Source organism: Prionailurus viverrinus, chromosome A1 (assembly GCF_022837055.1).
Source record: "Prionailurus viverrinus isolate Anna chromosome A1, UM_Priviv_1.0, whole genome shotgun sequence".
Classification (NCBI taxonomy): domain Eukaryota; kingdom Metazoa; phylum Chordata; class Mammalia; order Carnivora; family Felidae; genus Prionailurus; species Prionailurus viverrinus.
Genome location: NC_062561.1, coordinates 59,369,364 through 59,390,308, shown reverse-complemented (window position 1 = coordinate 59,390,308; position 20,945 = coordinate 59,369,364). Strand labels below are relative to the sequence as shown.

At 35.0% G+C, this 20,945-nt stretch overlaps 1 long non-coding RNA gene across 1 annotated transcript in view; it reads right to left on the bottom strand.

Moving 5' to 3' along the window:
- The window catches only part of LOC125150527 (uncharacterized), a 313,734-nt gene that overhangs the window by 201,850 nt on the left and 90,939 nt on the right, over positions 1-20,945 (bottom strand). Inside the window, exon 3 of the long non-coding RNA XR_007146442.1 lies at positions 9,484-9,579. This is a non-coding gene — a long non-coding RNA (uncharacterized LOC125150527). The remainder of the gene's footprint in view (positions 1-9,483; positions 9,580-20,945) is intronic.

Sequence of the window (20,945 nt, the reverse complement as noted above, 5' to 3'; positions counted from 1 at the left end):
GTTTATGCTTTAGACACTCAGAGAAATGGTCTTTGAATAAGCTGTTTGCTGGTTTGAACAGCATTTATGATAATATTACAAGGCATACATTCTGAATAATTACTGACCAATATGCCCAATATAAGGAAGTATTACTGATTGATTTGTGAAAACATTGTGCCCTCTTGGATATATGAATTGTGCTTATAATGTTATTGGAAATGTATGTCCAATATAAATAATATGTTCATAACTGCTAAACATTTAAATGGCTAAAATGCCATTTATTTATTTTTGTTCATTTTAAATCAATTTGCACTTGTGAGTCTTGTCTAGCCTTTGAATGGTCTTACAGGTGTTTCAGAGCTATAATATTATATCAAATTTTAATTTAACTTTACAACAATTTCAGGAATGTTTTACTTGTTTACTTTTTTTAATCTACTCAAGTAGCTTAAGGAACATTTGTATCCTTCTCGTAGGTGAGCACATACTATTTGTGAAACCAAACCAGCTAACTCGTAAGCTTTTATTTGGCTCTATTGGCCCATACTAGACATCTGAAAGACACGGAAGGATTCATACTAACCTGGTATTTTTTATCACACAGGAAAGTGAGAAATATACTGTTCTTGGTATTGACATCATTCCTCCTGAGTAGAGCACCCAGCGACCTGCCTCTTTACAAAACTTTTCAGAATGTCAGTAGTACTCACTTATTAATTAGACTCAGTAAAAGTTATTTATTTTAATAAAACTTGGGACATGAATTAGCTATTTGTCTCCTAGCTCTTTAAAGAATTTCAGTGACTATCAGAAAGCAGCTCCCTGAATATTTTCAGGGAAACTGGTGGCTTTTTGTCAGATATCATCCTGATGTCTTGTGATTATTAAAAAATTAGTCAGAAAAGAGACAGAAATTAGCAGAAAGAGAGCTGGAAATGCCCCCAAATACTTGGAGATTAGTCAACATATTTTTAAATAATACAAAGTTCAAAGAAAAATATCAAGAGAACTTTTTAAATGGTTTTAGGTAAGTGAAAATGAAAACACAGGTTATCAAAATATTTAAGATGGTGCAAAAAGATTGCTGAGAGTGAAGTTTATAACATTAAGGTCGTGTATTAGAAAAGAGGAATGATCTAAAATCAATCATGTAAGCTTCCAATTTAGGAGACTAGAAAAAACAACAAATTAAATCCATGATAAAAATTCTTAGTAAACTAGGAATAGAGGGGATCCTCTTCAGTTTGATAAAGAATATCTACAAAAACACTACAGCTAAGGTTATATTTTAATAGCAAGAAACTAAAAACTTTTCCACTAAAATCAGGTACAAAGCAAGGATGTCCTCTCTCTCCACTCCTTTTGAACACTGTACTGAAATTCCTGGTTAATGTAATAAGACTAACAGAATAAAAGCTATACAGATTGGGAAGGAAGAAATCAAACTGCCTTTGTACACAGATGACATAATAATTTATATCAAAAATCTGAAAAAAAATTGACAAAACACTCCAGGAACTAAAAAGTGGTTATAACAAGGTTCCAGGATACAAGGGGATAAAAGATTAATTTACAATAGTCAATTGCTTTTTATACTCCTTCAAAGAACGAGTGGAATGTGAAATTAAAAACACAGTGTCGTTTATATTAGCACCTCCCAAAATGAAATACTTAGGTACAAATCTAGTAAAATATGTGTAAGTCAAGACAAGGAAAATGACAAACCTCAGATAAAGAAAAAAAAGAAAAGGAAAAAAAGAAAATAGAAAAAAATTATATACATGGAAAAATATTTCATGCATGTGGGTATTAACTCAAAATTGCCAATATTGACTGAATATTAATTCTTCGAAATTGGTCTATAGATTCAATGCAATCCCAATCAAAACCTCAGTAACTTAGTTTATGGATATCACCAACTGTTGCTAAAGTTTTAAAGAGAGAGGCAAGGGATTCAGGATAGACAACACAATATTGAATAAGTACAGAGTGGAAGGAGTGGCATAACTCAATTTCAACAATTAGTATAGAGCGGCACTAATCAAGACAAAGTGTTATGGGGAAAAAAACTGAATAAGAGATCAATGTTTCAATAACAGAAATCCTGAAAATACACCCATATTAATATAGTCGATTGATGGTTGATAAATGTACAAAAGCAATACAATGGAGTGAAAATAGCCTTTTCAACAAGTGATGCTGGGACACCCGGAGATTCATATGCAGGAATAAATAGATGATAGATAGATAGATAGATAGATAGATAGATAGATAGATAGATAGATAATAGATAATAGATAGATAGACAGACAAATGAATTTCCACAGAGGCCTTACCCTATCCAAACATTTAACTCAAGATGCCTGGGTGTCTCAGTCAGTTAAGCGTCTGACCTCAGCTCAGGTCATGATCTTGTGGCTTGTGAGTCTGAGCTCCACTTTGGGCTCTGTGCTGACAGCTCTGAACCTGGAACTTGCTTCAGATTCTGTTGTCTCTGTCTCTTTCTGCCCCTTCCCAACTCACACTCTGTCTCTCTCTCTCAAAAATAAATTAAATGTTAAAAAAAAATTTTTAAAAAAGAAAACATTTAACCCAAAATTGATAACAGGCCTAAATGTAAAACTTTAAAAGTCTGACAGACAATATGGAAGAAAACCTGCATGACCTTGGGTTTAGTGAAGACGTTTTAGACAGAACACCAAATATGTAATCTATAAAAGAAATAACTGATAATCTAGTAATCTAGACTTCATTAAATGTGAAATCTTCTGCTCTGAGAAAGACAATAGCAAGATAATTAAAAGACAAGCCACATACTGGGAGAAAATATTTGCAAAAGACATTATCTGACAAAGGACCACTACCCAAAATATACAAAGAACTCTTAAAATTCAACAATAAGGAAAGAACTTGATTCAAAAATAGGCCAAAGGCCTTAATAGATACTTCTCGAAAGTATACTGATGGCAAATTAAAGCACATGAAAACATGCTCCACATTATATATCATCAAGAAAGTGCAAATTAAACCAACAGTGAGATACAACAACACACTTATTAAAATGGCCAAAACCTGGAACACTGAATATACCAAATGCTGGTGGCATGTGGAGTAACAGGAGCTCTCATTTATAGCTGGTGGGAATACATAGCAGAGCTCATTTTGAAGAGACTTTGGTGCTTTCCCACAAAACTAAAATTCTTACAATACAATCCAGCAATCATGCTTGGTATTTACTCAAAGGGATAAAACTTATGTCCACACATAAAAATTGCACATGAAAGTTTATGGCAGATGTTGATAATTTGCAAAACTTGGAAGCAACCCAGATGTCCTTCAATATGTGAATCAATAAGCTGTGGTGTATATCTAGGCAATGGAATGCCATTCATCATACACACTCAAAAAAAAAAGTTATCAAGCCATGTAAAGTCATGGAGTTATCTTAAATGTCTATTAATAAATGAAAGAAGCCAATCTGAACAGGCTATATACTGCATGATTCCAAATACAGGTGACCAAACCTAAACAACACAGGTTTGAACTAGGAGCGTCTACTTACACGTTTTTTTTTTTTCAATAAAAACAGTGCAATACTGTCAAAGTATTTTCTCTCCCTTATGATTTTCTTAATCACACTTTCTTTTTTCTAGCTTACTTTATTATAAGAATGCAGTGTATAATACACATAACATACAAAATATGTGCTAATTGACCATTTATGTTATTTGTTATAAGGCTTCTGGTCATCAGCAGGCTATTAGTAATTAAGTTTTGGGGAAGTCAAAAATTACACATGAATTTTAGGTCAGCACTCCTAACCCCCACATTATTCAAAGGTCAACTCTATATGATTTTCTAGAAAAGATAAAACTGGCGACCATAAAAAGATATGTGGTGTCCAGGAGTTGTGGAGGGAATGTGAAGGAGGGATCAATAAAGAGAATTTTAATGCAGTGAAATACTCTGTAGTTACCATAATAATCCATATATGTAATTATTCATTCATCCAGACCAATAGAATTTATAAAAACAATAGTAAACTATAAGTTAACTATAGACTTTAAGTGATTTTTAAGTGTCAATATAAGTTCATTAATTATAACATATTAATCACTCTGGTGAGGGATATTGATAATGGGGAAGCTATGCATATGTGGGTGCAGCTGGTGTGTGGGAAATCTCTGTACCTTCCCCTTGCTGATGCTGTGATCCTAAAAATATTCTAAAAAATTAGATTATTAACTGAAAAAAGAAATATGAGAACTTTTGACATAATAACAAAAAAAGAAATGTGTGTGTTTTTTCGCATTTTGTATTACCATATATGTAGACAATCTTTTATTACTCATTCCAGGCAGCTTAATTCCATGAACTTATTTTCTGTGCCCCTGAAAATACCTTCATTGTAATTTTTATTTCATATATTAGTTTTGCTGCCTACAGAATCCTAGTTTGGTAGATTATTTCCCTCTAACCTTTTCTGACCCTTTGAAGATGACACTCCATTTTCCCATTTTTTGTTGTTTTATTAGTAATAAGATGTGTTAGTATTGTCTGTAAACTATTTGCAAGTACATTTCTCTCTAGTACTTATGTGATTTTGTCACTATTAATAATGTTTGTCAGCTTAATGAAAATGCACTTTTACCTATACGCATGTATTTATTTGTTTATTTGTATTGGCTAAGCCTTCATGATCTCCTTTTCTTGGAAGAATTGACTTTACTTCTAGAGTATTCTCAGTCATCATAATTTTTAATGTTGCTTCTCTACCACTCCATCTATTTTCTCTTCCAAGACTTCCCATCAGGAGTTTTTATTTTGGCATGCTTCAATATGTCCTCTTTATCTTTATTTCTCTTTCACATTTTCTTTCTCTATAGCACTGTGCTGATTTGGTGGGATGGCAAGAGAAAATCCTCAGTACTAAATCTTAATTCAAACATCCTCTTTTGGATTATGACTAAGGTAGAGTTCACTCCATCTTTGAAAGTTGTTTTTAGAGTTTTGTTTGTATAATATATTACAGACACAGAAAACCAGCTAAGATAAATGCTCAATGAGAGGATATCGTTTTTGTAGTTTCAAGTTTTTATTTAAATTCCAGTTAGTTAACATGTAGGGTAATATTAATTTCAGGAGTAGAATTTAGTGACTCGACACTTACATACAAAACCTAGTGCTCATAACAAGGGCCCTCCTTAATACCCATCACCATTTAACTCATTCTCCCACCCACCTCCCCTCCAGCACCCCTCAGTTTGTTCTCTATGGTTAAGTCTATTTTATGATTTGCCTCTCTCCTTTTTTTCCCCCTCCTACATTCATCTGTTTTGTTTCTTAAATTCCACATGTGAGTTAAATCATATGGTATTTGTCTTTCTCTAACTAACTTATTTCAGTTAACATAATACACTGTAGCTCCATCCATGTCATTGCAAATGGCAAGATTTCATTCTTTTTGATGTCCGAGTAATACTCCATTGTGTATATATATGACATCTTCTTTATCCATTCATCAGTAGATGGACATTTGGACTCTTTCCATAATTTGGCTATTGTTGATCATGCTGCTATAAACATCAGGGAGTATATGCCCCTTCAAATCAGTATTTTTATATATTTTGGGTAAATACCCAGTTGTGCAACTGCTGGATCAATGACTATGTATTTCATATATACCTATTCTTGATTTGTATTTGTTTTTCTTTTTCCTTATGCTTTTGATTAGGAAAATAATTTTCTCCAAAAATTATTTTAGGTCCTTAAACATATATACTTTAAAGTCAGTTTTGTGCATATTTTATTTGTTAAAAAAATTATTTCCCTATTGTTCCAGTTTGATTTTTACCTTCTTTGGATCAAAATATCTTTTATGTTTGCAGTATATGTAGTCCCAATAGTTTCTATTTGTTTGTTTCATCTCTGTTCTTATACTCTCTTCTCCAGATGTTCTACAGATTTCCCCACTTGCCAATGAAATGGTTGGAGTTCCTCAAGCACTCACTGAGCCATGCACAATTTAGTCCAACTTTGTTCCAGGATTTTCCCAAATTCCTAGTTATGCAGTTAATACATTATTCAACCTTCTTTTACTCTTCATTTTCTTAACTCTTTTTAAATGTTAAATCTCATTTTTCTGTATTTGGAAGAAAAAGTTGATATTGACATGATAAACTCAAAATTCCACATAATTTTTTTCTAAACTTTTTAAATATTAGATTCAGGGGCATAGGGGTGGCTCAGTTGGTTAAGCATCTGACTTTGGCTCAGATCATGATCTCATGGCTTGTGAGTTCGAGGCCCGCATCAGGCTCTATGCTGATAGCTCAGAGCCTGGAGCCCGTTGTGGATTCTGTGTCTCCCTCTCTCTCTGCCCCTCCCCTGCTCATACTTTCTCTTTCTCTCTCAAAAATAAACATTTTAAAAATTTAAATATTAGAGTCTATACAATATGATTTTCTTATATAATTTGCCCCATCTTTCATCATCCAAATTTTTGAAAGGTCAAGGTCTTTATTCACACTGATGGAATGGCTGGGGAAAGACCCTCTATTTATGAATACAGAGGGTCATACGACACTGTTTGCAACCCTAGGAAAGCTTCTTAGGTTACTATTTCATCTTTATTTTAAGGTCCCATTTCTTTACTTTAATACATAAATCTGTGAAATAGTTTCTTCTTTTTTGATTAAAAAAGGCCTAAACTTTATTGACAAACTGCTGCGGACATTTTGACATAAATTTAAGCTACCTATTTAAGCAGACTTACATGGGTAGCTTTTAATCTTCCCAAAACAAAACAGGAAGATGGTACAATCCAGTTAGGGCTTTAACTTATATACAAAATGGATTTTGATTCCTTTCTCATTCAGCTGTAGTCTCTTTTTATATCATGTTAGTGTTGAGACATACTTGACTAACTACCTTAGGAGCAGTTCATTATAATTGGTTTTCTTTACATAAAGGAAAACAAAATGATTTAAATAAAAATGAAAATTTTAGAAGTTTCTATTTTCATGTGACTCTACTATTGAATAGAAATTAGGAGAGTTTCCTAAACAACCTTATGCACAGGTAGGCCTTGGAGTGGCTGTAGAAGGAATTGGTGTGAATTATTTTGCAAGTTCAAGTCTTTTAGTTATTGTGTGGATTATCTTTTGTTAATAGTGTTGCTTATGATATGGCAACATACAAACATAGACTTCTTTTTGGCAAAAATAAACAGATATTTATTCCAAATATATCTTTATTATTGATATTTTAAAAGGAAGGGAGTTCAACTGGTACCAAAGAATACCAAAGAAAATTTGGCTTATGATTGCTGAGAAAAAATGTTGATAAGACCCTGACCGGAACCCCAAGGAAGAAACGACACATTGAAAAATTGTGTGCTTCATTAAGTCCATGCTCGATGATGGTTTTATTGTATTTTTACTTTTCACATTTCTCTGGATTGAGATTTTATGCCCTTATGTTGTAGAAATTACTCCTAAATACTATTGCCAAAGGAGAAACAGTGTGAATGCCTAGGATGCATTCATTCTTTACCAAGACTTTTAGTCACCCTAAAATTAGTTTTTGCATTTATTTAGAGCACAGTCACTTGTCTCCATTACATGTGGGTAAGTTTGTTACTACATGTGGGTTAAAATATTGTCATTGCCTCTAAAGTGTAAAATTGTTATAAATACATACATGGAGTCACTAAAAATTAAGTAAAATTGTTATTTCTCCCAATACACATGGAATATGTATCTTTGGTAAAAATGTGTTGGTATTTTTTTTTAATTTTTTTTTTTTATTTTAGAGAGAGACCACACATGAGTCAGGGAGAGGGGTAGAGGGAGAGAGAGAGAATCTTAAGCAGGCTCCACACTCAGCACAGAGCCCCATGCAGGGCTCCATCTCACAACCATGAGATCATGACCTGAGAGAAATCAAGAGTTAGATACTTAATTGACTGAGCCATGCAGGCACCTTAATAAAAGTGTTTTAATCAAAACAGTACTGGGGTGCCTGGGTGGCTCAGTTGGTTAAGCGTCCAACTTTGACTTGGGTCATGATCTCGTGGTTTGTGGGTTCAAGCCCCGCATTGGGCTTTGCTCTGACAGCTCAGAGCCTGGGGCCTGCTTTGGATTCTGTGTCTCCCTCTCTCTCTGTTCCTCCCCTGCTCACACCTTGTCTCTCTCTCTCAAAAATAAATAAAGATTAAAAAAAAATTCAAAATAGCACTATGTAAATACATATGCAATCAGTTATAAGTTAGTGTTGATGACCCATATCAGTAATAATAATGATGATAATAATAATAATAATGATGATTTTAATAGTACCTAACATGTATTAATATATTGAGTGATAAAAAATTAAATATTCAGTAAGAATTTAGTTTATTGCATGCATTCTCAACAGGGGAAATATCAACCTAAGGGGCAAAAATTGGTTCTAGAGTAGAAGAAGAGAAAAATATCTTAGTTATTATGGTAGTTCCCAACCCTCCAAGGGGCCATAGTGAATCAGCTAATATACAATACATTCCTGGTATAAAAATTTTATGGTGAGGAATTAGGATATAAAAATATCCTAAAGTTTCCTTAATGGGGTAATAAAGGAAAGGAAAAGTTTAAAAATACTGGCTCATTTTATTTAATCTTCATAGAGAACCTATGATGTACATACTGATACTATCCTGATTAATAGGACCAAACCCCAGACATTTGCCCAAAGTTACAAATCTGGTCAGTGGTAAGACAGGAATGTAAATACAGGTCTAGATTGTAGTCCAGTCTCCAAGACTCCTAATCAGCATGTTTACTGCCTCTTTATACAAAAACAAATTCAATGTATTAATTATATTTTGTTAAATAAATTTAAAAAATTGTCAAAATATATGTATAAGTCATTATTATTAATAGTTACAAAAATAACACCCTTATAAAATTTTAACCTAATTTAGAGATTTGGATACATAACTAGTAGCAACATAACATACATTGCCTTTACTATATTGTATTTGCATGTCAACATGTTGTTCGATTTTTCATTGACTGATGATATTTGGAATTAACAGTAGCTTCAGCTTGTAGAATAATCATAACTTTGAGCATACATTTCCTATATCTTTGAAAACATAAGCTTCATATTTTGTACCTTACCATTCACTCATTTGATAAATTTTAATTTTTTTAATGATTATCTATTTTTGAAAGAGAGAGAGAAAGAGACAGAGCATAAGTGGGGGAGGGGTAGAGATCTAGGGGGAGACACAGAATCTGAAGCAGGTCCAGGCTCCAAGCTGTCAGTACAGAGCACAACACGGAGCTCGAACCCACGAGCCGAGTTGTGAGATCGTGACCCAAGCCAAACTTGGAAGCTTAACTGACTAAGCCACCCAGGCACCTCCCATTTGATAAACTTTATACAAGGAAACCCACATGGACTTGCGTATTATTTACATGTTACATGTAAAAAAAAATATGTTTTCTTACTTACAATTTATGCTTATTAATCCCATTGTTGCAGTAAATGATGTCACTCTTTCATTTACATTTTCTAACAGACAGCAGTCGAGGCTCATTAGTCTTCCTGCTGCAAAGTAAAAATTAAATTTTTATTAAGTAAAGCAAGCATTAAGTAAGCATAAAATTGGTATAATTATCTCTTCCATCTTCACGAATAAGTAATCTATAATAACCAAAGGAAAAAAAATGGTTTAAAAACTCAAGACAACACATTTCTAGTTAATTAGAATAATATGAAAACAATATACATTGGTTCTGAAAAAAAGGAAAATAAAAACATTTTCATATTTTAAAATGTTCTGTGGTCATATCAAAGTATCTAAAAACAATAACAGAAAAACCAACAAATACTAGCCAACAAATAATAAGTCTCATTGAAAACTAAATATTCAGGATCTCCTATCCAACAGAAAATTTTAACCCACTTCTGTGACTCAGCTCTTACGTCAGTATAAACAATAGTATGGTTGAAGTATTTTTTCCTAAACAGAGATGTATATAGTTATCATTTGGTTAAAAAAATGAATACTTAACAGTTAATTTTTCATTGTGATTACACTATAGGCATATATTTCTCTAAGTACAGTGTCAAAGAAATATCAACAAAATCTTATGGAACCAAGAATATGAGGTGAAAAGGCCAGTCACCCATGAGAAGTATTGGAACAGACAACATTTTACATGCCAGGTTTAAGAAAATTGAATGTTTCTAATCAATTTAATTGGATTGATTACATATGCATTAATTAGAAATAAAAATTTAATGATGTCATATTCATTTCTTTTCAAAATGTAATACCACCATCTGCCAAACTATTTAAGTACTAAAACTTAATTTTAAAATATGGAATAAAGGCAATTCTGGGAAAATGTATATTTTAAGATTTTTCATATTGAAATTTGTTTAAGGTAGTTTCTTATAATCAAGAAGTATTGACTATTCTCTGTTTTTAAAAATAATTATCCACAAGGCCCCTCTGGGGATACTCTGGTGCTTTCTATAAAATGAATTGCCAGGCCAAGCAGCCGCGACAATTAATTAACCAGAGCAATCTGTCACTTCTGGTTTGGCTATGAGACACAGTCCTGAGCAATTTCCCGGTTTTATGAATGACCCAGAACTAGAATGAGTAATGGAGAACCAAACTCATTGGCCTTAGCACCATCACAGAATGGTTTTTGTCTGTTGCTCATTCCAAATTTTTTGGCATCAGAGACAGATACCAAGTGTACCTAGAGTTGTAATATGTAGATTTTAGAAGCCTATACTAAAATGTGTTGCTTATATATATTAAAGAGATATGGTTTTAATTCTCTTGTCTTTGGGGATGTGCCAAGTAAGAAATTGCTGCGGGGGGAGGAGACAAGATGGCAGAACAGCATGGAAGCTTTTTGTGTGTCTCGAGTCCATGAAATACAGCCAGACCAACACTAAACCATCCTACACACCTAGAAAACTGATTAGAAGATTAACACAACAATCTGCACAACCTGAACCACAAAATTCAGCAGGTACACAACATGAAGAGCTGAACTTGGGGAGCAAGAAGCCCCAAAAGGTAGGGAACCCCTTTTGCGGGCAGAGAGAGGACAGAGACTGGGGAGGGGGGGGAGCATACGGGAAAAGCACCCCTCCCCAAAAGCAGCTGGAGAGAAAGTGGAAAATTGGAAACAGCTGCAGGGACTAAACTAAAAAGGGAGAAAGGAGAAAGGAGAAGGTTTAAATTCTATTAAGACTGTAAACAAGGGGAGCGCAGAGGCTGCAACTCTGCAGCTCCATATCTGGCGATGCTCTGCTGGGAAGGGCGAATCCCCAGGAGCAGAGTGGGATCTGGGAGGTTCTCAGGCCACACGGGGAAAAGCATTTCCGCTGCCGGAAGAACATTTGGTAGAGACTGTTGAAGCCACCTGGTCCCAGCAGACCCCGGAAGGCAGCCACATTCGCTAGTGCTGGGGCAAGGTTGTTGAGGGTGAAGCCTGGTGCCAGATGTGTGTTGCAATTTTCCATGGTCCCTGAAATGCTGAGGCTACACTGCCTCGCGATTTTTTTGGGGGTGGGCTGGCACCTGGCCACAGTCTCTGGGCATGGGCAACAGCAGGGTCCAGTGGGCGCTCCTGGGTGCAGTTGACATTCGGCCATTGCTCAGTGACACACTCCTGCAGGGGGCAGAGTGGGTCAAAGCTGCAGTCTGTTGGAAGTAAGGGGCTGGGGAAAACAGCCGCATCTGAGACAAAACTTGGGAGAGAGGTACTGCCTGGGGCCTGGTCACGGAGAGTGGAAAAGCGGGGAGTGTACGAGAGCTGAAGACAGAGGACTGGTGTGTGATCACTGATTTGGGAGAACAAACTGGGTGGATCGGTGACGCCATTTTTCACCGCTCCCACGAATGCGAATGTGCACCAAAGAGCATTGCAACAATCCACCCCAGTAGGCTAGCAGCGCCATCTAGTGTTACACCGAGCCCTGCCCAACTGGGTCAACCTCGCTCTTCAAGAACACAAACCTAACCGCCGACTTAATTTACGGACTATAAAGAGCTACATGGACAGACCTCTAGGGGAAAACGATGCAATTTCAGTCCTACTTCAATCTGTTAGCAGGTTCATCTATTCAATTTTTTTCTCTTTTTTTCCTTTTTATTTTTTACAATTCTTTTCTTTTTCTTGAATACAGAAAGAGAAAAAACTCATTTTTATTTTCAATTTTTATTAAAACTATGTCTTTAATTTTTATTACTATATTTTTTACTTTTGTGTAATTTTTTTCAAATTCTACTTTACTTCCATCATTTAATTTTAGTCTACTTCAGTGTACTCACCTTTTCAAACTTTCAAACAATTTCCTTTTTTTCTTTCTTTTTTTTCTCTTTTTCATTTCTTTTCTTTTTTTGAATGCAGAAAGAGAAAAACTTCAGTTTTATTTTAAATTTATTTTAAAAATATTTTTATTTAATTTTTATTACTATATTTTTTGCTCTTATGTAATTTTTTTCAAATTCTATCTTACTCCCATCATTTTATTTCAGTCTACTACAGTGTATTAACTTTTTCAAATTTTCAAACAATTTGTTTTTTTGTCTTTTCTTTTTTAAATCTTTTTTCTATTTTTTGTTTCTTAACTTTTTCTTAAATACAGAAAATGAAAAAATTCAATGTTCTTTTTAATTTTTACTAAAAATATTTTTCTATAATTTTTTTCACCTATATTATCTAGTTTTGTGTCTTTTAGTCTACTTTAGTGTATTCATTTTTTCAAATTCTCAAACGATTTCCTTATTTTTCTCTCCCCCCGCCTTTTTTTTTTTTTTTGTTTCTCTAATCTGTCAAACCATTTTCTACACCCAGACCAAAACACACCTAGGATCTAGCATCATCTATTCGATTTTAGTGTGTGTGTTTTTGATTTTTAATTTTAATGTTTTTTATTTTTAATTTTTTTAATTTCAATTTTTCTACCTCATTAATTCCTTTTCTGCCTTCAAAATGACAAAACAAAGGAATTCACCCCAAAAGAAAGAGCACAAAGAAACGACAGCCATGGATTTAACCAACACAGATACAAGCAAGATGTCTGAACCAGAATTTAGAATCACGGTAATAAGAATACTAGCTGGAGTCAAAAATAGATTAGAATCCCTTTCTGCAGAGATAAAAGAAGTAAAAAACAGAATGAAATTAAAAATGCTATAACTGAGCTGAAATCACGGATGGATGCAGTGGCCGCAAGGATGGATGAGGCAGAACACAGAATCAGCGATACACAGGACAAACTTATAGAGAATAATGAAGCAGAAGAAAAGAGGGAGATTAAGGCAAAAGAGCACGATTTAAGAATTAGAGAAACCAGTGACTCATTAAAAAGGAACAACATCAGAATCATAAAGGTCATGGAGGAGGAAGAGAGAGAAATAGGGGTAGAAGAGTTATGTGAGCAAATCATAGCAGAAAACTTTCCTAACCTGGGGAAAGAAACAGACATCAAAATCCAGGAAGCACAGAGGACCCCCATTAGATTAAAAAAAAAACCTGACCATCAACAAGGCATATCATAGTCAACTTCACAAAATAATCAGGCAAGGAGAGAATCATGAAAGCAGCAAGGGAAAAAAAGTCCCTAACCTACAAGGGAAGACAGATCAGGTTTGCAGCAGACCTATCCACAGAAACTTGGCAGGCCAGAAAGGAGTGGCAGGATATATTCAGAGTACTACATCAGAAAAATATGAAGCCAAGAATTATTTATCCAGCAAGGCTGTCATTCAAAACACAAGGAGAGATAAAAGTTTCCCAAACAAAAATTAAAGGAGTTTGTGAGCACTAAACCAGCGCTGCAAGAAATTTTAAGGGGGACACTCTGAGGGGAGAAAAGATGAAAATATATACATATAAATAAATAAATACCAAAAGCAACAAAAGATTAGAAAGGACCAGAGAACACCACCAGAAACTCCAACTCTACAAGCATCATAATGGCAATGAATTTATATCTTTCAGTATTCACTCTAAACGTCAATGGACTCAATGCTCCAATCAAAAGACATAGGGTAAACAGAATGGATAAGAAAACAAGACCCATCTATATGCTGTTTACAAGAGACCCACTTTAGACCTAAAGACACCTCCTAAAGACACCTACAAATTGAAAATAAGGGGATGGAGAACCATCTATCATGCTAATGGTCAACAAAAGAAAGCCAGAGTAGCCATACTTATATCAGACAATCTCGACTTTAAAATAAACACTGTATCAAGAAATGCAGAAGGGCATAATATCATAATCGAGGGGTCTATAGACCAAGAAGACCTAACAATTGCAAACATTTATGCACCAAATGTGAAAGCACCCAAATATATAAATCAATTAATCACAAACATAAAGAAACTCATCGATAATTATACCATAATAGTAGGAGACTTCAACACCCCACTCACAGCAATGGACAGATCATCTACTCAAAAAATCAACAAGGAAACAATGGCTTTGAATGACACACTGGACCAGATGGACTTAACAGATATACTCAGAACATTTCATCCTAAACCAGCAGAATATACATTCTTCTCCAGTGCACATGGAACGTTCTCCAGAATAGACCATATACTGGGACACAAAACAGCCCTAAGTAAGTACAAAAAGATCGAGATTGTAGCATGCATATTTTCAGACCACAATCCTATGAAACTTGAAAGCAACCACAAGAAAAAATTTGGAAAGGTAACAAATACTTGGAGACTGAAGAACATCCTACTAAAGAATGAATGGGTTAACCAAGCAGTTAAAGAAGAAATTAAAAAGTATATGGAAGTCAATGAAAATGATAGCACCACAACACAAAACCTCTGGAATGCAGCAAAGGCGGTCATGAGAAGAAAGTATATAGCAATCCAGGCCTTCCTAAAGAAGGAAGAAAGATCTCAGATACACAACCTAACCTTACACCTTAAGGAGCTAGAGAAAGAACAGCAAATAAAACCCCAAACCAGCAGAAGACAGGAAATAATAAAGATTAGAGCAAAAATTAATGCTATTGAAACAAAAAAAAAAAAAACAGTAGAACAGATCAATGAAACCAGAAGCTGGTTCTTTGAAAGAATTAACAAAATTGATAAATCACTAGCAAGTTTGATCAAAAAGAAAAAGGAAAGGACCCAAATAAGTAAAATCAAGAATGAAACAGGAGAAATCACAACCAACACAGCAGAAATAAAATCAATAACAAGAGAATATTATGAGCAATTATATACCAATAAAATGGGCAATCTGGAAGAAAAGGAAAAATTCCTAGAAACATATACATTACCAAAACTGAAACAGGAAGAAATAGAAAATTTGAACAGACCCATAACCAGTAAGGAAATCGAATTAGTAATCAAAAATCTGCCAAAAAACAAGAGTCCAGGGCCAGATGGCTTTCCAGGGGAATTCTACCAAACATTTAAGGAAGAGTTAACACCTATTCTCTTGAAACTGCTCCAAAACATATAAATGGAAGGAAAACTTCCAAACTCTTTCTATGAAGCCAGCATTACCCTGATTCCAAAACCAGACAGAGACCCAACTAAAAAGGAGAACTATAGACCAATTTCCCTGATGAACATGGATGCAAAAATCCCCAACAAGCTATTAGCCAACTGGATCCAACAATACATTAAAAAAAGTATTCACCATGACCAAGTGGGATTTATACCTGGGATGCAGGGCTGGTTTCATATCCACAAAACAATTAACATGATTCATCACAACAATAAAAGAAAGGACAAGAACCATATGATCCTCTCAATAGATGCAGAGAAAGCATTTGACAAAATAGAGCATGCTTTCTTGATAAAAACCCTCAAAAAAGTAGGGAAAGAAGGATCATACCTTGAGATGATAAAAGCCATATATGAGTGACCCTATGCTAATATCATCCTCAATGGGGAAAAACTGAGAGCTTTCCCCCTAAGGTCAGGAACAAGACAGGGATGTCCACTGTTGCCACTGTTATTCAACATAGTATTGGAAGTCTTAGCCTCTGCAATCAGACAACACAAAGAAATAAAAGGCATGCATATCGGCCAGGAGGAGGTCAAACTTTAACTCTTCACAGATGACATGATACTCTATATGGAAAACCCTAAAAATTCCCCCCAAAACCTGCTAGAATTGATTCATGAATTCAGTAAATTTTCAGGATATAAAATCAACACACAGAAATTGGTTCCATTCCTATATACCAACAATGAAGCAACAGAAAGATAAATCAAGGAATTGATGACATTTACAGTTGCACCAAACACCATAAAATACCTAGGAATAAATCTAACCAAAGAGGTGAAAAATCTATACACTGAAAACTATAGAAAGCTGATGAAAGAAATTGAAGAAGACACAAAACAATGGAAAGTGATTCCATGTTCCTGGATAGGAAGAAATATTGTTAAAATGTCGATACTACTCAAATCAATCTACATATTCAACGCAATCTCTATCATAGTAACACCAGCATTCTTCACAGAGCTAGAACAAATAGTCCTAAAATCTGTATGGAACCAGAAAATACACCACATAGCCAAAGCAATCTTGAAAAAGAAAACCAAAGCAGGAGGCATCACAATCCCGGACTTCAAGCTATACTACAAAGCTGTAATCATCAAGACAGTATGGTACTGGCCAAAGAACAGACAATCAGATCAATGGAACTGAGTAGCAAACCCAGAAATGGACCCCAAAATGTATGGTCAACTAATCTTTGACAAAGCAGGAAAGAACATCCAATAAAATAAAGAGTCTCTTCAGCAAGTGGTGCTGGGAAACCTGGACAGCTACATGCAGAAGAATGAACCTGGACCACTTTCTTACACCATACACAAAAATAAACTCAAGGTGGATGAAAGACCTCCATGTAAGACAGGAAGCCATCAAAATCCTCAAGGAGAAAGCAGGCAAAAACCTCTTTGATCTTGAATGCAGCAATTTCTTACTCAACACGTTTCCGGAGGCAAGGGAAACAAAAGCAAAAATGAACTACTCAGACCTCATCAAAATAAAAAGCTTCTGCACAGCCAAGGAAACAATAAGCAAAACTAAAAGGCAACCAATGGAAAGGGAGAAGATATTTGCAAATGACATATCAGATAAAGGGTTACTATCCAAAATTTACAAAGAACTTATCAAACTCAACACCTGAAAAACAAATAATCCAGTGAAGAAACGAGCAAAAGACATGAATAGACACTTCTCCAAAGAAGACTTCCAGATGGCCAACCGACACATGAAAAACTGCTCGACTTCACTCATCATTAGGGAAATAATAATCAAAACCACAATGAGATACCACCTTACACCTGTCAGAGTGGCTAACATCAACAACTCAGGCAACAATAGATGTTGGTGAGGATGTGGAGAAAGAGGATCTCTTTTGCATTGTTGGTGGCAATGCAAGCTGGTGCAGCCCCTCTGGAAAACAGTATGGAGATATCTCAAAAAACTAAAAATAGAACTACCCTAGGAGCCAGTAATTGCACTACTAGGCATTTATCCATGGGATACAGGTGTGTTGTTTTGAAGGGACACAGGCACCCCCATGTTTATAGCAACACTATCAACAATAGCCAAAGTATGGAAAGAGCCCAAATGTCCATCGATGGATGAATGGATAAAGAAGATGTGGTATATATATACAATAGAGTATTACTCGGCAATCAAAAAGAATGAAATCTTGCCATTTGCAACTACGTGGATGGAACTGGAGGGTATTATGCTAAGTGACATTAGTCAGTCAGAGAAAGACAAAAATCGTATGACTTCACTCATGAGGACTAAGAGAGAAAACAGATGAACATAAAGGAAGGGAAACAAAAATAATGTAAAAAAAGGGAGGGGGACAAAACAAAAGAGACTCATAAATATGGAGAACAAACTGAGGGTTGCTGGAGGGGTTGTGGGAGGGGGGGATGAGCTAAATGGGTAAGGGGCATTAAGGAATCTACTCCTGAAATCATTGCTTCACTATATACTAACTAATTTGGATATAAAATTTAAAAAATAAAAAATAAAGTTAAATTATAAAAAAAAAAAAAAGAAATTGCTATGGCTGAGGTCAGAGATGTTTTATCCTGCTTTCTCCTCTACGGTTTTGATAGTTTCCTGTCTCACATTCAGGTCCTTTATCCATTTGGAGTTTATTTTTGTGAATCGTGTAAGAAAGTGGTCTAGTTTCATTCTTCTGCATGTTGCTGTCCAGTTCTCCCAGCACCATTTGATAAAGAGACTACCTTTGTTCCATTGAATAGTCTTTCCTGCTTTCTCAAAGATTAGTTGCTCATACATTTGTGGGTCCAATTCTGGAGTCTCTATTTTATTCCATTGGTCTATGTGTCTGTTTTTGCCAATACCATGCTGTCTTGATGAATACAGCTTTGTAGTAGAGGCTAAAGTGTGGGATTGCCTCCTGTTTTGGTCTTCTTCTTCAATTACTTTTACTATTCGGGGTCTTTTGTGGTTCCATACAAATTTTAGGATTGCTTGTTCTAGCTTCAAGAAGAATGCTGGTGCAATTTTGATTGGGATTGCATTGAATATGTAGATTGCTTTGGGTAGTATTGATTTTTTAACAACATTTATTCTTCCAATCCATGAGCATGGAATGTTTTTCCATTTCTTTGTGCCTTCTTCAATTTCCTTCATAAACTTTCTATAGTTTTCAGCATACAGATCTTTTACATCTTTGGTTAGGTTTATTCCTAGGTATTTTATCATTCTTGGTGCAATTGTGAATGGGATCAGTTTCTTTATTTGTCTTTCTGTTGCTTCATTATTTGTGTATAAAAATGCAACTGATATCTGTACATTGATTTTTATATCCTGCGACTTTGCTGAATTCATGTATCAGTTCTAGGAGACTTTCGGTGGAGTCTATCAGGTTTTCCATGTATAATATCATGTCATCTGCAAAAAGCGAAAGCTTGACTTCATCTTTGCCAATTTTGATGCCCTTGATTTCCTTTTGTTGTCTGATTGCTGATGCTAGAACTTCCAACACTATGTTAAACAAGAGAGGTGAGAGTGGACATCCCTGTTGTGTTCCTGATCTCAGGGGAAAGGCTCTCAGTTTTTCCCCATTGAGGATGATATTAGCTGTGGGTTTTCATAAATGGCATTTATGATATTTAAGTATGTTCCTTCTATCCTGACTTTCTCGACGGTTTTTATTAAAAAAGGATGCTGAATTTTGTCAAATGCTTTTTCTGCATCGATTGACAGGAAAAGCAAAAATGAACTATTGGGACCTCATGAAGATAAAAAGCTTCTGCACTGCAAAGGAAACAATCAACAAAACTAAAAGGCAACCAACGGAATGGGAAAAGATATTTGCAAATGACACATCGGACAAAGGGCTAGTATCCAAAATCTATAAAGAACTCACCAAACTCCACACCCGAAAAACAAATAACCCAGTGAAGAAATGGGCAGAAAACATGAATAGACACTTCTCTAAAGAAGACATCCAGATGGCCTAAAGACATATGAAAAGATGCTCAATGTCGCTCCTCACCAGGGAAATACAAATCAAAACCACACTGAGATACCAGCTCATGCCAGTCAGAGTGGCTATAATGAAGGCTAAAATGAAAGGAGGCTATAGATGCTGGAGAGGATGTGGAGAAACGGGAACCCTCTTGCACTGTTGGTGGGAATACAAATGGGTACAGCTGCTCTGGGAGACAGTGTGGAGGTTCCTCAAAAAATTAAAAATAGATCTACCTTATGACCCAGCAATAAACTGCTAGGAATTTACCCAATGGATACAGGAGTGCTGATGTATAGGGGCACCTGTACCCCAGTGTTTATAGCATCACTTTCAACAATAGCCAAATTATGGAAAGAGCCTAAATGTCCATCAACTGATGAATGGATAAAGAAATTGTGGTTTATATACACAATGGAATACTACGTGGCAATGAGAAAGAATGAAATATGGCCTTTTGTAGCAACATGGATTGAACTGGATAGTGTTATGCTATGTGAAATAAGTCATACAGAGAAAGACAGATACCATATGTTTTCACTCTTATGTGGATCTTGAGAAACTTAACAGAAGACCATAGAAGAGGGGAAGGAAAAAAAAGTCAGAGAGGGAGGGAGCCAAACCATAAAAGACTCTTAAAAACTGAGAATAAACTGAGGGTTGATGGGGGGTGGGAGGGAGAGGTGGGTGGGTGATGGGTATTGAGGAGGGCACCTGTTGGGATGAGCACTGGGTGTTGTATGGAAACCAATTTGACAATAAATTTCATATTAAAAAAAGATATGGTGTGTAGGACTTGATATGTGTGACATTAACACTGGAAAACTAATTTGATGAAAAAAGCAAATTATTCCTTCAAATATTCATTCATTACTGCTGATATCTTTTTGGATTGGGTAAATGCAAAATTAGCAGTTATACAGTTCATACGTAATTGAAGCATGCACATTGTCAAGACAATTGACAGGAAGTTAGACTTGAGATAGCTACTGAGACCTGAGCCAAATATTTATAAGCATAAATAAATATAAAAACCTTTACACCTAGATTGGTTCTGTATCACATCTCTAAATAATAATAAAAATCACATTAGTAATATTCACACAAATGAAGATAATTCATGAGTTCTATATTTGATTAATTGAAGGTAGGAAGTTTTGAACTACATACTGTAGTTACATTATAGTTCATTTTCTTCTGTGTACATATTATTTAATAAAGCTCTCATATCTAAATTATATTCCCTTTATATTATACTTTTTTCCATCCAATTGTATGAATAAAATTATTACCATCATCTGATCTGAACAGCTATGTGTCATTATGTATAAGGAAACTGAAATGATAAATGAGATAATATGAAATATCAGTATAGACTGACAGTGAACCATACTGTTCTAATAAATATTAAGTTCAATGATCA